The sequence below is a fragment of the Notolepis coatsorum genome, assembly GCF_963971535.1.
Source record: "Notolepis coatsorum genome assembly, contig: SCAFFOLD_1142, whole genome shotgun sequence".
NCBI classification, from domain to species: Eukaryota; Metazoa; Chordata; class Actinopteri; order Aulopiformes; family Paralepididae; genus Notolepis; species Notolepis coatsorum.
Genome location: NW_028171799.1, coordinates 8,900 through 27,576, shown reverse-complemented (window position 1 = coordinate 27,576; position 18,677 = coordinate 8,900). Strand labels below are relative to the sequence as shown.

At 41.8% G+C, this 18,677-nt stretch overlaps 1 long non-coding RNA gene across 1 annotated transcript in view; it reads right to left on the bottom strand.

Annotated features, from left to right (window-relative positions):
* LOC311248181 overlaps positions 1 to 8,046 on the bottom strand; it is a 45,510-nt gene extending 37,464 nt beyond the window's left edge. Inside the window, exon 1 of the long non-coding RNA XR_014620927.1 lies at positions 7,943 to 8,046. This is a non-coding gene — a long non-coding RNA (uncharacterized lncRNA). The remainder of the gene's footprint in view (positions 1 to 7,942) is intronic.
* Positions 8,047 to 18,677: the final 10,631 nt, after the last annotated feature.

The window sequence follows — 18,677 nt, the reverse complement described above, 5'->3', positions numbered from 1 at the left end:
TGAACTTTCAGACCAAATTATTAAATTGGATTATTCATACGCAGTCTCTCCGACACCTGCACTTTATAATGAAAGAGTGACCCTACAGACGGAATTTAACCTCCTTTCCACCAGTCATGCTGAGCAGCTTCTACTCAAATCACGGCAGTCCTTTTTTGAATTCGGTGATAAACCTAGTAAAGTGCTGTCACTACAGCTAAAACACCGCACCGCTCAGAACTTGATCACGCAAATTAACTCTGCCACTGGAGAGATCTATACGGACCCATTGGAAATAAATGGTCAATTCAAAACATTTTATTCTTCACTATATACCTCTGATTCCCCCAAAGACCCCTCTCTCATGAATAGTTTCTTCGCAAATTTGGATATACCAGTCATAGACAATGATTCAATGACTCTTTTGGAAGAGCCCATTAGCGCTGATGAAATCCAACAGGCTTTAACTATGATGCAGAGTGGGAAAAGCCCAGGCCCAGACGGGTTCCCAGTGGAATTTTAAAAAAAATATTCCACCCAGTTATGTCCCATTATGGCTTCAATGTTTGAGGAATCTTTTCAATCCTGCTCGCTTCCTCCGACTCTCTATCAAGCCTCAATATCCCTGCTTTTAAAAAAAGATAAGGACCCGAAAGACTGTGGCTCATATCGTCCTATTTCTCTCCTTAACAATGAAGCAAAGATCTTGGCAAAGGTACTCGCTCGACGACTGGAATCCGTTATACCAAGTATTATCCATCCAGACCAGTCTGGCTTTGTGAAGGATAGAATGGCTTTTTTCAACCTGCGGCGCCTTATGAATATAATTTACTCATCCACCGAGTCTCCCGTTGCAGAGGTCGTTGTTGCGCTAGACGCAGAGAAGGCCTTTGACCGGGTTGAATGGGACTATTTATTCTATACTCTGCAGAAATTTGGTTTCGGCAAGAAATTTGTGTCCTGGGTCAAACTTTTATACTCCTCTCCAGTGGCATCAGTTCGAACAAATGATGTGACTTCGGAATATTTCCCCCTACAACGCGGTACAAGACAGGGTTGCCCTCTCTCTCCGCTACTATTTGCACTAGCGATCGAGCCACTAGCTATTTCCTTTCGCAAGGACCGCCATGTCCAAGGCATCATCAGAAATGGACAGGAACAAAGAATCTCGCTATATGCGGACGATGTCCTGTTGTATATCGCGGATCCAGCGGCCACACTTCCACGTGTCCTTCACATACTACACGAGTTTGGTGTTTTTTCTGGCTATAAATTAAACTTAAACAAGAGTGAACTCTTCCCCATAAATTCCTTAGCTAGAAATATCCCCCCCTCTAGGTTCCCCTTCAAGCTTTCCCCAAGCAGCTTCCGTTACCTTGGCATAACGATAACACATAAACATTCTAATCTCATAGCGTCCAACTTCACCCCTCTACTGGAGCGCACCAAGCAGGATTTTATCAGATGGTCATCACTTCCTTTATCACTTGTTGGCAGAGTGAACACTGTGAAAATGAACACATTACCGAAATTTCTGTACTTATTTCAAAATATTCCAAACTTTATTCCAAAGTCATTTTTTAAAGCCCTCGACAAGGCAATATCAGATTTTATTTGGAACAAACGCCCAGTCCGAATAAATAAAATGGCCCTCCAGAAGCCTAAATCACAGGGAGGCTTCGCACTACCCAATTTCTTGGTCTACTATTGGGCTGCAAATATTCACAGCATTCTCTACTGGAGTCACTCCCACTACGGACTCTGTCAGTGGGTACCGGCATGGGTGGACATGGAAAGGGCATCTTGTTCTAGAACATCTTTGCAATCCTTAGTCTGCTCCTCGCTCCCAGTCACAACCGCCCAGTATACCAACAACCTCTTAGTACATCACTCCCTCCGGATGTGGTCCCAGTTTAGAAAACACTTTGGTCTCCACGCCATGTCACAGTCGTCACCTGTCCACAAAAACGTCCTTTTCCCTCCCTCTATGGTGGATGAAACCTTCAGCAACTGGTTTAAGAAGGGCATTCTGAACATTTATGATTTGTACCAAGACAGTTCTTTCATGTCTTTCACACAACTGTCCCTAAAGTTTAACTTACCAAAAACAAATTTGTTCAGATATCTACAGATACGTGATTTTGTTAAGAGCAAATTTGACCAGTTCCCCCATACACCCCCAAAAACTTTGATCGATCGCATCTTGGAGGTGAAGGTTGTAATCAAAGGCTCAATATCTAAACTATATAACATCATATCCCTATCCTCCTCAGTATTGGCTATAAGACAAAACTGGGAGTCCGATCTAAATCATCAATTTACAGACAAAGAATGGGAAAACGCTCTTGCCCGAATACACTCTTCTTCAATATGTGCCCGCCATTCACTGATACAGTTCAAGCTCCTCCACCGTCTATATTGGTCAAAGACTAGACTGGCGAAGATAAATCCTGGCATGGATCCCACATGCGACCGGTGTCACCAAGCCCCTGGCTCACTTATCCATATGTTCTGGCATTGTCCAGTACTGGCCCCTTTCTGGACTTCCATTTTTAAATCTTATTCAGACATATTTTTTATGAACATTGACCCATGCCCTCTTATTGCACTATTTGGCTTGACACCGGAAAACGCTACAATATCTATTGGGCAATCCAATGCCATGGCCTTTGCCTCACTCATTGCCAGACGTCTCATCCTATTCAACTGGAAGGCAGCCACTCCCCCTTCACACTTACACTGGATGAGGGATGTCATGTCTCTTATACATATAGAGAAAATCAGATTTACTACACAAGGCCACACGGATATCTTCCACAAAACATGGCAGCCCTTCCTATCCCATTTCAAAACCCATATGACTCCATCCAATCTCGGGACCCCATGACCCCCCTCCACCCCCTATCTACCTTCATGACACTGCTAGCCCACGCATGGCTAGGGAGATGGCATTGTGGTGGTCTGCTAAGGGTGTTAAATTTACTCTCCATTTTATTTGTTTTACCATCTGGAAATTACGCTACTAAAATGGAGAGTAACACTTATATTATATATTATTATTACTAGGGGTGGGAATCACCAGTTTCATCATGATACGATACGATATCGATTCTTTGGACAACGATACGATATTTGCCGATATCACAAAGTCTCTCACGATACAATACGATACGATTAGATTCAGGTGCCTGCGATCGATATGAGATGATATCATATGCCCATTTAACACAATCAGTAACATTTAGATCAACAAAAAAAAGGTAATGAAAATATCATTTGACATTTGTATTTTTGAGCTCTTCCAGACATTTAAAGGAAAATCAATCTATTGTTTTTAATACAAATAGACCTCCTGTTCACTGTAAAGTGCCACGTTTTTATATATTGAGCTTTAAACTTTAAGCTACATTTTTTGGAACTCAAAACTCACAACCTCCCTCTCCCAAACCGTTCCTACAACAATTTGTTGATGTTGCATGATCATGTATAGGCCTACATTTATTATGTATTATATTGTTTATGTTTAAATAACATTTAAACATCAAACTCCTCTGACCTCATCTGGTCTTTCCAAAGACGCGCGCGCGCACACACACACAGAAAGGGAGAATGCTATGCTGTAACGTCTACACACACGGAGCTACTGCTGTTGTTCTTGGGCGGATATGAGACTCGCCACAGGATTTTCAAAATAAGAGTATCGATATGAATCGATCTTATTACATCGCATCGATCCGATTCGATTGTTGATAATTACATCGATGTATCGATCTGGATCGATGTATCGTCCCACCCCTAATTATTACGGTATGTATATATACAAATATCTCTGTTTTATCTTTGTTTTATTTTAATTTGACTTCATTTTTCTTTTGCGTAGCTTTGTCTGCCACATCTGTACTTTTGTTTAATTATTTAAATGTCTATTTTTTATTTATATCTCTTTTTTTCTTTTTTTCTTATGTATGTTTGTCGTCACCCTCACTGGGTGGGATGGGTGGGATTAGGGGATAGGAATGAGGAAGGAAATGGAAGTTGTATAATTTTGATAACTGAAATGTATAAATATGTACTAATTCTTCCAATAAAAAAAGATAAATCTAAATATATATATATAAATAAACATATATCTTCGGTTTAATCTGATCCTTCACAACAGATACCAATTAATTAAAAACAGATGTAGATGGACAGACACAGAGGATCAATGTAGGCATAACATTAAAGATCAAAGTAAGTGCTCTACAGATATTGAGCGTAATGTCCGGTGTCACAGATAATACCGGTGTCGTCATGAGTTTATTTGCCATGAGAAATTTCACATCCCTGTAGAAACCCTAGTCTATAGATAGCCTAGATGTAGCCTATACACGCATAGACACGTGACCTTACAGAAACCCCAACATGAGACTTTAAAAAGTGGACCCACTAGACTAACTACATTATTCACCAGAACAGCACTCTGACCTGCCTAGCTTGACTGAGCAGACAAGCCCTTCCTCAACTACACCCTCATTCACCCTCACAGCTGGATGTACCCAGAGTGACACAAGACACCAGTGGCCAGTAATCAGCCTTTGGAACCACTGGAAAGGTTGGGAGGTTATGCGGCAGCCGGCAGGTGCCTTGCTCAAGGGTACCTTGAAGATTAAGATATTGAGGGGCCCGGCCAGAGATCTGAACTGGCGACCCTCCTCCTCCAGTGACAGGCCTGCCTCCCTTTGAGGTATGGCAGCTCTCTGTGGCATGTAGTCCTAAAGGAGCTCCAACATGCCACCTCCATTATTCATCACCTGGGGCTCTGGAGCTCTGGCCCGCTGTGTATTATTTATCTCCAGCAGGTCAGAGTGACCCATTATGTCAACTGTCTGTCTGGTAGAGAGGCAGCAGCAGTGGCCCGGGACAAAGTCCTGGATTTGAGCTATAATGGGCAAAGGGACTGGCTGCTTCTCTCAGCCTTAGCTAGAGCATCCATTTAAAATGTAATGTTCTGTGGTAAGGATTCTACAAATGACAACAACAGAAAAAGACAAATGACATAGATAGGGCAGTGACTGTGTACTACCTACCACTGCCATATGTGGTGGATGACCCAAGACTAGGGTTGGTTATCATTTGAAAATGTTTTGTAGGTGTATGAGTAGATCCCTGTCTAAATGGTAGAGAGTTAACTATAACTCCCTGGTGTGCCATTCCCACACTCTACTTCCTCATTTCCACTGTGTGCCACAAGCTTCACCATCCTCTGGGAACACCAGCTGAACCTTACTGGCTATTAGTTCCGGCTCCCGGCGTACACAAGCGCACTCATTCCCACACATTTATCAACAGCTTAACCCATAATATATTTCTCAATACAAATGAAAACCAGCCCATACTAAATGTGAATCGAAGGAAGGAAAATGGGAGAAAAACTATTCTATTGGTCTCATTCCAAACACACAACCTACTTAGAGGAACACTCCAACATTTTGGGAAATTAGCATCTACCCTGGAGTTAGACAAGACGATGCATACCTTTTTCTTCTCTGTGCATGCAGTAGGAGTAGGAAGACGTTGGGAACTAGGCTAATGGAGGAACCTACTTCCAGTGACTGACGCTAAGCTAGGCTAACGGTGCGCGTCTTCCTACTCCTACTGCATGCACAGAGAAGAAAAACACTCCAACATTTTGGGAACCCTGGAGTTAGACAAGAAGATACATACCTTTTTCTTCTCTGTGCATGCAGTAGGAGTAGGAAGACGTTGGGAACTAGGCTAATGGAGGAACCTACTTCCAGTGACTGATGCTAAGCTAGGCTAACGGTGCGCATCTTCCTACTCTTACTGCATGCACAGAGAAGAAAAAAGGTATGTATCTTCTTGTCTAACTCCAGGGTAGATGGCAAATAAGCTAATTTCCCAAAATGTTGGAGTGTTCCTTTAAGGCTTGTGCATGGTGTGCCTGTGCCCTGTCTGGAGGTTTCCTGCAGCGCAGACAGAGAGGAAAGAAAACAACATGGGAACTGTAGTGAAGGAACGGAGCCTCCTCCTCCTGGGACTCAGGCTCACTGAAACATTATTATTGTACTAGTAGGTAGGTATAAGGAAGGACACATCTTATCTGGTGACTTGCCTGAAAAAAGCGACCCCCTTTTTATTTTTTATTTAAATGATTTTACAGAATTACAATCAGAATTAAGAGTACATTTCTAAACCATCCTAACTATTTCAGGAGCAGTGAGCGTCTAGTCCAGCACCCAGGGACTAACTCCCATTCTAAATGCCAGCGCCTTGCTCAAGGGCAACGGCAGGAATAGAGTACTGTATGTAGGTTATATCTCTACTGTACCATGTGTGTCTTTCTCCAGGGGGAAACCCCACGTGATCACGATGAGAACATACAGACTTCACAGAGAAAGACCCCCAGTGGGGTTCAAACCCAGGACCCTCTGCCTATGAGGCAACATTCCTAACCACTACACCACCGTGCTGCAGTCTTTGTTTTCTCACAGTTTTGAGAAACGCTGACGGAGCGTATGATTCATCCGATATGCGAGAGAATAATTTGGGTTTAGAATTAAGACAATCCATGAACCTCGCAATAAACACTATAGCCTCGGTCCAGATGACATCAGATCACGTTGCTAAATGTCATCCAGAAACATCTGGATTCTATCTAGTGCCGTCCTACAACAAGCCTGGGTCTCTCTCTCTCGCTCCATCATCAAACCCAACACCAAAAAGAACATACTGGCTGCAAACGTCATGACTGATGCAGCCAGTATTTAAATGAGGTGGGTTCCAATAAAGCTGGGTCAATTTGTGATTCTAGTATACTATTCACAGTTCAAACACTGAACAACTTGTGTCATTAGAAGATTCTTGTGTCCAAACTGTTAAGAAATAATCACAAGCGTGTTTATGACATGTTCTGTGATTATTATATGAAGCAGTTGGTCCTTGCACAACATTCTACCTAAAGGCAGTTCAAACTAGTGGTGGAGGAGGGTGCAAGTGGGAATATAGCCTACGTTCTCATTCATGAATCAGTTATTGTCAATACTTTTGCGTAAAGTATTTACTATTTTAGTATTTAATAGTTAACCGTGGAAATATTCTTTACTTCGGATAAGTGGCTTAATCAAGTTGACCTTTGACTTGCTTTAGTTACAAGCGGAGTGCAAAGGACATATAGCATTCACATTATTAGGTTAGAACACGTTAAACAAACTAAGTTGTCAAGCACTGGAAATCCTATGTGTTATAGGCTACTGATGGCATTAGAACACAGCAATGCATAAATTAGAACTTGTAGCACACTTAAGAGAAACTCATCTGTTGAGCCTAGAGTCTAGACACATCTTTCTGAGGGGGGGGGGGCTATTATTTATGACGTTAGTCATAACAGTACTGTACTGTATTTGCAAATCTGGTATGTCATAAATGTATAGATGTAGCAGTACTGTCTATCTGTATGTCGTGTATGTCATACATTATGATGAATTGAAAATGGGGGACCCTGGTGTAAACAAGACGAAAGTCTTTCTCTGGTCTGCATCCCCTTACGTGTATTGAGCTGTACTGTACCCATTCTGCAATCTGTTAATAAAGTTTTCAATCAATCAATCAAGTCACGTTACCATAATATTGGCTACTAAACATCATCAGCTGCATTTACAAACAGCAAAGAACACTCTACACTGCTGGCTGCAGTGGCAATGTCAGCCATGTTGCTCACTTAACTTTCACTTACTATTATTTACAGAAAGGACCCATTCAACAATTGAGGGGCTGTCTGGCTGTCTGACAGGACATTTCAAAGGAAAAGCAACACAAAAAAAACCAGCGATTCCGCTTTCAAATATCAACATTGGCAGCCCGTGCATTAGTACACAAAACGAAACCTCAGCTTGTGTAGTGTGTAGTTTTACCAGCGTTAACTTCTGTACTAAATGTCACTAGGTTAGTATGCCTTGCTTACCCCTTTTTATTGAGACATTATTGCAAAATATGATGGATTTTTGCCTCTCGCCGTCCAGTATCCGTAGTGAGCAGCAGCCTCGATTCCTCATAAGCAGAGCTGCTTCAGCCATCTCACTCTCCGCCCCTTCGGCACGTTGCCCAATAGTGCGACCGCAAGGAAATGCATTGGCGACATGTAGTTATCTTCTCTTGCAAAATAATGATTTACCAATGAATGCGACAGTGCTGTCACTGTGGGATAGGGTGACCAGATGCAAAAAGTCCAAACGTGGGACAACAGTACGATTTTGGTGGGACAAAGTGGGACAGATAGATAATGTAATTTTTTTTATTAGAATAACTGCCATGGTCTTCACTGAATAGATTTAAATCAAAGGTTAAAGGTTAAATCAAAATAAATACAAATTAAATACCACCTAACATCTGTTTTAAATATTCAAACGTCATCACTTGACAGGAATGTCTTGTGTTTGATATTCCCTGTTAACACAGAACTAGGGAAAACAGTGTAGTATAATACAAAAATAATAATAGAAATAAATTGTGTTTCTATATTAGAATAACTGCCATGGTCTTCACAGAATAGATTTAAATCAAAGGTTAAAGGTTACCACAGTCGGCTGACCTGTATGAATGGGAGTGTTGTACTGTGTGATAGACACTTGTTATCTCAGCTGCAGTGACCTTGTCTGTCTGGCTATCATTGTTTGGTTTAAAAAGAAACGTATCCATAGATCTGGATGTTTCTTTTTGGTGAGCCATTTTCAAGTGAGACTCACGTCCACTGTGGCGCTTCAAGTTGTATTCTCCTCCATGCGCAATTGAAAACGAACTATGACACAGAAAGCCTGCTGCGGATTGCCTGCTATCTGCCTCACCCAGTCATGTGTCGTTTGCCAGTCTTGGTTGTAACTGCAGGTCCGTTTCTTTTTACTGCTTTCCATCTTGAACTAGTTCGCTTGTAATGTTGTTGTGTTTTTTTTTACCAATCAGATTTGCGATATGAGGTAGCGTCACGACTCAGTCTCAGTCACGTCACAAGCAGGCAAGCAGCACGCTAAAGTACTATAACCAATCAGAGCAATGTGTGTGGACAAGAGGCGGGTTGCTACGTTTACTGTCTGTAGGGAGGGGCTTTTAGACGCATGTTTTTTTTGGCTTCGAAAAGAGGGACATCCTCTCAATATGAGGGACGCGGGACATTTGGTCAAATGGTGGGACAGTACAACCAAAAGGGGGACACCTGGTCACCCTACTGTGGGACAATTAGAGGTAGCTAATCAATGAACAATTCATCCATGCATTCATCAATTAATTAATTATGTTGTTGTGGGAAATATTTTCAGGCTTGAGAATATTCAGTTGACTTTGTGCTTATTTTATATATACCTTATTTAATTGGGGACATTGATCTAAGTTAAAAGTTATTATTAAATCTTATTAGGTACAATCATTATCGATATATTATCGATATCATTATCGATATATATATATATATATATATATATATATATATATATATATCGATAATGATTGTACCTAATAAGATTTAATAATAACTTTTAACTTAGATCAATGTATATATATATATATATATTGAGTGTGAATTATGACATGTTGTGTTGTGAGTCTGTTCAGGCCTCTTCTTAGTCCAGTGGCGTCTGTGTCAAGGCCAGGGCATACTACATTTTTGTTATCTCTGAGTCGACCTAAAAGACACTTTAGCCAAAAACACAGGCTAGCATTTGAAACTAGGTTTGGTGTGAAAATGCACTGATTGGCCACCAGCCATACGCCTATTATATTATATGGACAGAGCAGAGTATAATGCTGAGGGCTAGGGGATTATCTCTGTACTCACTCTCTCTTTCTGGCTATTCTCTCTCTCTCTCTTTCTGTCTTTCTCTGCTTCTACTGTATCTTTAATCACTGGTATTCTCCATCTATTTTCTTATTTCCTACTATACTTCTCTCCTTCCTGGTTATTCTTTCATCATATTCCGCTGTCGTGTTATTATTAATGTCTGTTGTGAAGTGTTCCATGGACCACCCCACGTAAATATAATGTAATTATGATTTTGATCTTTTCAATAAATACAAGACATATTGTTTGAACTCCTATTCTGTGTCTAATGATTTATATTATTCTGTTTTAACCATGAGTAAATGGACCAGCTGAGGTGTGTCCAGAAACCACCCACAATGTCATGATGCAAACAAGTCATTCCTCTGATGCCTGGCTCTGACGAGGCTTTTCTGTCTCAGTTCATGTTCAACATTGTCAATAGGGCCCCACTATAGCCCTAGAACAATGGTTTTAAGAGGCCATATATTCATAGGCAACATACTAAGAAAATGTTGCCAACCTGTTCAATAATTTTTCATTATACTCTTGACTCATGTTACGTAATGTGTGTGCAAAACAAGAAATGATAAGATCACACATTACATTAGTGTCATTTCATTTTAATATGTAGGCTGGATCTTGCCGTTTACAAAACTGATTTAGAAGGATCTGCTCAGTGGATTTAAAGTATGGGCTGAAAAGGGGTTAAGGAAAGTGCAAGACGTATACAGGGAGGAGGATGAAGTATTCATGTCCTTTGCGGAAATATCTACAAAATATGATATTCCGAAACATCACTTTTTTAAATATCTTCAGCTAAGGAGTTTTATATCATCTCAGAACCATTCATTGGATATACCGAACATTTCCATCTTAGAGGTAGCAGTCACTAGACACTGTTATGGTAAAGGTCTAATTTCAATGCTATACGACTTATTTGTATCTGGTTCAGATGAATCATCTGAATCAAAACTGAATCAATGGAACGAAGACATAGAGGAGGAAATATCTTTAGAAGAATGGAGCGTGGCATGTAAAGAGGCACAGAGTCAGACAGTCAGTATAGCAACCTAAAACGTATACAATATAAATGGCTGATGCGTACATATATAACTCCTGTTAAATTGCATAAGTTTAATGATAATATTCCAGATACTTGTATTAAGTGTAGTGAGGCAAGGGGGACACTGTTCCACTGCATATGGGAATGTGTGAAAGTGAAAACCTTCTGGCAAGATGTTATTGATCTGATCGATCAAATGTATTCAAAGAAGTTGCCATTGAATCCCAAGCTTTTTATTCTTGGTTTATATCCTACCACCCCACATCTACAACGCAAAGAGTTTAGATTTATAGATATGTGCATATTACAAGCAAAACGTGTAATAGCTCTTAATTGGAAAAATGTTGATGGACCAAGAATTGGTATGTGGATTAAAGAAATGGCTTCAAATATGAAAAGATGGTGTATATTGTTAGACGTAAACAATTTTTTTTTGATAATGCCTGGGGACCGTTTGTGTACTTCTTAAAGCATAATACGAATGTTGGGAACTTGCTTCAACAAGAACAGGATTAGGGGGAGTACTGTGGGACAACTCTTATTATTGTGTAAAAACGACAAGAAACACCCTTTACTTAATGTGTAAAACATTTTGGTTGTATTATTATTTATTTATGTTTATTTTTTATTATTTAAATCTGTATCCTTCCTACGCTGTTTTTGAAGTTAATTATTATTTTGTGTGGGGTGGGGTTAGGGGAGGGAGAACGGGGTGAAAATGTTTGCTGAATACTGCTCTGCTGATATACATGTTGCAATTTGCAAACTAAAACCCAATAAATATATTGTTAAAAAAAAAAAAGGATCTGCTCTATATGATAGGTTTGTCTGATGATGACCCTTGTGCCGCTATCATTGAATGAATCGAGTATTTATGAGTCTTATCGAATTGTGGTCAACTCATACATAACCCACTGTGGTCAACTCATACATAACCCACTGTGGTCAACTCACACATAACCCACTGTGGTCAACTCATACATAACCCACTGTGGTCAACTCATACATAACACTGTGGTCAACGCATACATAACCCACTGTGGTCAACTCATACATAACTCATACATAACACACTGTGGTCAACTCATACATAACCCACTGTGGTCAACTCACACATAACCCACTGTGGTCAACTCATACATAACCCACTGTGGTCAACTCATACATAACACACTGTGGTCAACTCATACATAACCCACTGTGGTCAACTCATACATAACACTGTGGTCAACTCATACATAACACTGTGGTCAACTCATACATAACCCACTGTGGTCAACTCATACATAACTCATACATAACACACTGTGGTCAACTCATACATAACACACTGTGGTCAACTCATACATAACACACTGTTCAAGTTCAAGTTCAAGTTCAAGTTCTTTAATAGTTGTCATACAGAAGTACAGAATACTTTCATACAAAATGCTTCTTACTGTTACGCTCCAGAGACTGTGCTAGACAAGATAGTATCAAATAACATAATAACATAATATAGCATGAATTTAGAAGAAGAAAATGAGGTCACAGTGTTCGGTATAGACATATGTACAATGTTCTGAGTTACCATATAATATACAATACACAATACTATGCAGTGTACTAATGTACAGTACTATCTAGTGCAAAGCAGTCATAACTCATAACTCATTCATAACTCATTGATGACATAAATATTATCTAGATTCTAGACCTATAACAACACTTTTGCAAACATTGATTGATTGATTGATTGATTGAAAAGTTTATTAACAGATTGCAGAATGGGTACAGTACAGTACAGCTCAATACATACAATTGTTAAGAGGATGCAGACCTGAGAAAGACTTTCGTCTTGTTTCCATCAGGGTCCCCCATTTTCAATTCATCATAAACAAACAATTATAGGTACTGATTCCACACATACATACAGTATATGTTATCATGTTTGTTTTCTAGACTAAGAGGATCAAATGATCTCTTATCATCAAATACTCGCTATCTAATATATAACGCCTAAATAACGCCTATACTATCTAAGGAAGCTGAAGCAGGCTGGCCTGCCACGAAATCTCCTTGTCAACTTTTACCATTGTGCGGTTGAGAGTGTGCTGACCTACGGTGTGTCTGTGTGGTTCTCCAGCTGCACAAAGGCAGAGCAAGAGGCTCTACAGAGGGTGGTGAAGGCGGCAGGCAGGATCGTCGGGACTCCTCTACCAAACATCACCTCCATCTTCACCTCCCGCTGCCTCCACCGCTCCAAATGTATCATCAAGGACCAGTCGCACCCAGCACATCACCTCTTCCAACTCCTTCCCTCAGGAAGGAGATACCGGTCCATACATGCCAAGAGTACACGATTTAAGAACAGCTTTTTCCCCCAAGCAGTTAGACTGTTAAATACTCATTGACTGTCCCCTCACGTGCACCATGCACTTACTTGATAATCTCTGATTACCACCCATTATGCACTTTATTATTTAAAATATTCTGTTATGTACAGTGTTATAATGTGTTCATGTATGTATATATGTACTGTGGGAGCTCCCCTGAAATTGTGTTGTATACTGTGCAATGACAATTAAAAGTCTATTCTTAAAAGTCTATTCTATCTAAAAAAAATAAAATGTAATCCCTGAAGAAGGCATATTTTTATATTTTAATCATGTTCTGTTTATAGACCGTGCCAATGAATATAAAGGCACCTTTTTTCACTAAAAGTAGAGTGCCTCTGCTTTTCTCATTCATTTTAAGACATATACATTAAATAATTAAAAACACTTAACCTAATCTTAGCTATGTGAGTCATGCTAGCCATTCAAACACACACTTGCGCGCGCGCATCCCCGGTTCAACCCCAGCTCCTCGTCTTGAGAGTGTCCTTGAGATGTAGAATTGTTGTTGAGAATGTGGCCTTCAGAAATGTATTTTTGTCAAAAATGAAATACAGTAGCAGGCAGCCTTGCGTTGTATTCAATCAGTGTTTTTATTATTCAATCATCAATTTACCAGCCTCTCCTTGTGATCAGTTCATCATCATCATCATCATCATCATCATCATCATCATCATCATCAAAAGATCATCATCTCTTCATCTATGTTCACTCTCTAGTCCTCCGCCTCACATGCCTTTGAACTGCTGCATGATGGAGAGGAGGTGTTCGCTGCGCTTCTGGATACTATTGTGCTCCTCCCTCAGCTTCTCCTGCTCCTGCACCACCTCCTCCTTAGGAGAGAAAGAAAGAGAGAGAGAGAGAGAGAGAGAGAGAGAGAGAGAGAGAGAGAGAGAGAGAGAGAGAGAGAGAGAGAGAGAGAGAGAGAGAGAGAGAGAGAGAGAGAGGGGGGGGGGGTAGGTGGAGAGAGTCTTAAAGCAATGCAATCAATAGAACGATTTAAAAGAGGATGAGACAGAGGCATTTGGTGCAAACAAGATGAGAACAAATGAAGAGATGGAACGAAGGGGAGTGGGAGACAGAGAGACAAATAGAGACACAGAGAGAGAGGACGGGACAGAGAGAGACAGAGGGGCAGACAGAGAGAGAGCTGTAATGTCTGATTTCGCAGAAAGCATGGGGTTATACGGTTCTCTGGGTTTTCAAACGAGATACCAAATGTACTGTAGTCACTGTCTGTCTACTTGGACAGTAGGTGCACTCCCTCACTCCCACAGATAGCATTACAATGCTGCCCTTGTTACATTTGAACAGATCATCCACTGCGTGCCCAAATTTCTTCACGTCAAGATATATAAAAATAAATAAATAGTGTGTGTGTGTGAGTGAGTAAGTGAGTGAGTAAGTGTGTGTGTATTCGTACACATGTGCTTGTGTATGTTGTGTTTTAATAATTTCCCTTACCTCTGTGATGTATGTATCGTCTGTCTAAAGTCTAAAGTATTCTGTATGACAACTAATAAAGAAACTTGAACTTGTCTCTTTTCTATTTTATTTCATTTACATTTTTTGTCCCCTTTCCCTGTCCTCTCGCCAGGCCATCATTGTAAATAAGAATTTGTTCTTAATTGACCTGCCTGGTTAAATAAAGGTTAAATAAAAATAAAAGAAATAAAGATGTCTGTTCACACACACCCTGAGCTTACAGAGCTCCTTCCTCTCTCTGTCATTTTCCTCAGCTCTCGCTCTCAGCCAAGCCTCATTCTGAGCCCTGTGTCTCTCCACCATGTCCTGTAGCTCCTGCACAACACACACACACATATACATGCACACACAAACATTCAGACACACGCACACACACACAATATTCAAATTGCACATTTTCAAGTTGGGAGAAATGCTCCATTTAATTTCATGTTATCTAAACCGTGGAAGCAAAATATACTAAAACCAAAAAGTTTTCAGATTTACATTACTGATCCAGTGGATTACATCATTTTAAGCAGGCACTCAGTGATATAAGGTAAGCAACTTTCCAACCTGTAGAGTGAATGAGTTGAGGCCTACCTGTTCCTGTTGCTGTCTGTGGGCTTGTTGGGCCTCCCTCTCACTCTGAAGAGCAGCTGCTGCCTCAGAAAACTCTGACTTCTCTCTGTAAACAATCAATATATGAACCAAACAAACCAAAATATCTGTGAGTCTAGTATCTATCTATCTATCTATCTATCTATCTATCTATCTATCTATCTATCTATCTATCTATCTATCTATCTATCTATCTATCTATCTATCTATCTATCTATCTATCTATCTATCTATCTATCTATCTATCTATCTATCTATCTATCTATCTATCTATCTATCTAATTATCTACCTACCTACCTACCTATCTATTTATCTATTTATATAGTATCTATCTATCTATATATATATCTACCTACCTATGTATTTATATATATATCTACAGTATCTATATCTGTTTATCTTTCTACCTATCTATCTATCTATCTGTCTGTCTGTCTGTCTGTCTGTCTGTCTGTCTGTCTGTCTGTCTGTCTGTCTGTCTGTCTGTCTGTCTGTCTGTCTGTCTGTCTGTCTGTCTGTCTGTCTGTCTGTCTGTCTGTCTGTCTGTCTGTCTGTCTGTCTGTCTGTCTGTCTGTCTGTCTGTCTGTCTGTCTGTCTGTCTGTCTGTCTGTCTGTCTGTCTGTCTGTCTATCTACATACTGTACATGTTCTTCTCTGAGATGTTCCTGACATGTTCTTCTCTGAGATGTTCCTGACATGTTCTTCTCTGAGGTGTTCCTGACATGTTCTTCTCTGAGAAGTTCCTGACATGTTCTTCTCTGAGGTGTTCCTGACATGTTATTCTCTGAGCCAGTGACTGATATGTTATTCTCTGAGCCAGTGACTGATGTGTTATTCTCAGAGCGAGTGACTGATGGACTGACTGAAGGAATGAGTGAGTTAGTGACATTGGTTGCTCAAAGAAAACATTAATAATATTACATAAATGTGAGCTTTAATTTGTCTACCGACCCCATGTTTGTATCAAGTAGGTCTGTGTTTGTTCTTACCTGTCCAACTTTTGAAACTCCTGGTCCAGAAGTGAGAAAGCTGTGTGGATCATCTCCATCGCCTGTGCTCTCACCGCAGTGAAGTCTCTATGGACAGTCACCTAGGATAAATACAATTATTCACCACATACACAATCATTTTAATTCAGTTAGAAATGTACAGTAAGTGGTTGTAACCTATAGTTAACGTTAGGTTATGGCTATAACCAAGTTCTGTTAGTTAGGGGCGATGCTTGGCATCACCTTACTGCACTACTGCACAGAACCTGCTTAGCTTCCGAGATCGGACGAGATCGGGCGTGTTCAGGTTGGTATGGCCGTAAGCCGAGCGGGCCCTGTCCCCCCAATAGTACACCGCCTGGCACACTGACCCTGCAGAACAGGCAGTCAGCATGGCCGTAAGCACACAAAAAAGGTTAACCAACGGAAGCAGGCAGCGCACCGGGGAAAAACCAGGCAACAGGCTATTAACCCTAGCCTGGAGACTGCGGACGAGACAGGCGCCAGAGGGGACAGCTGAACACAGCCGCCCCGGCGGAAGGAGCGTAAGCTGGCGGTGTTGCATGACCAAGCCTCCATTTAAAAACCCCCACCCAGAGGGGTCGAGGCAGAGAAGGCTGACACGATTGGCAGACGTCATGAACGTGCAGGGGCACCCTCAACCGGTGAACCCGGGAGTTGACACTGCTCCAACACACCAGGGAATCAACCACCTCGGTGTTACCCAATGCGGTGGTTGTTCCTATAACCCCTCAAGAAAAAACTCCAAAACACACCTGCGGGTATACACCGGCTATACCGCAGTACAAGTGTTTCAGTTTTCAAAAAAAGGTTAACCCAGGCCTACGGGTCGACGAAACATTACTTCGGACCGGGCCTGGCGGTACGGGAAGCACAGGGTCACCAGAGGAGGTCAAAAAACCACCCCCACAGGCCCCTCATCGCCATGCGTGAGAGAGGAGCGAAAAAGAATGGAGAACCAGCCCCTAAGCACACCGTACTTGGTATTCCCAGGCGGTCTCCCAACCAAGTACTAACCAGGACCAACCTGTGTAGCGGCCGAGATCCGACGAGATCGAGCGTGTACAGAATGGCATGGCTGTAAGCCATTACGACAGTGCTGAGTAAAAACGTACCCAACCAGGGTCTCCATAGCGCTTAACCCTGTGACACCCAGACCGACCTGGCATTTTTCCCCCTGAAAAAAACCCAAGTCCCTCAGGGTACCAGAACAGCAGATCTGCATCCCCGGCGGACAACGGGTTCAACTGATCTGGACCAGCGTGACCAGAACCAGTCCCGTGCCCTAACCACGCCGACATGCCTACTCCAGGAGAAGGGCAGATATGCGTGTTGATCTTAACATGAAAAGAAGGCGCCACCCAGACGTTCGGGCGAACCGCGCCTGGTGGCCCACCCCAAGGGCGTGAGACCCCTCTACATATGTTCAGATCCATTCCGTCATCATCCCCCAGACATGAACGAGAATCCGTCGAAAAACCAACCCAGGTCATGGGATCTGGTCGTCGGAAGAGGAAAAACCCCCATCTCAGTTGCTTTATAAAAACGCTGTTTCAACCACAAGCAACCAAGGCGTGCCAGTCAATCGCCTGTTTACAGCGAGCTAGCACTATACGTGCGTCGGGACACACCCCCATCAATGAACAGGCTATTTAGACCTGTCATTGAATCCCCAAGGCGCCCAGGGGAACGACAAGAGGGGTGTGACACTCCCTAACTCCAACACTTCTGGAATAGAAAAGAAGGAAGCATCAACAGTATGTATCCCAGTCTACACAGCCGGGGTAAAAAATGTTCACATTTTTACATCCCACCACCCTCCCATAGGAAGGAGACGGGGATCCCCAGAGAGACTTCCCACGCGAGCTGTACAGATTGAAAAGAATATATTGCACCTTGAGCCATGTAAAAAATTGGTTTTAGGGCTCTCCGGGGAAGAGGCACTGAACCCATACACACTCAATAAACGAATTGAATCGAATACATATACAATAGAATAGGACCCTTCTAGAGGGTCCACTCACTTTGACAATCTGAGGAGGAAGGCTCTGTACTCTGATGGAGGCTCCCTCACATGGAAGAAGGAGTCCGAACTCACAGAAGGCCCGAATAGGCGCTTGGTGAGGAGGAGCCCTGACCACCCCCCTGAAACAGATCCATCACATGGACCTGAACAGCACACGGAAGTCCTACCAACAGAGACGCGCACGGTGACGTACTCTATGGCGGGGGAATTCCTGCGGTGCACACGCCCAATATACCAGGCCGTGGGACCAGGAAACTCCCCCCCCCCCCCCCCCGTAACGTGCCGAACCGCCACGTGACGGGAACCTTGAAGGACAGGGGGTGTACC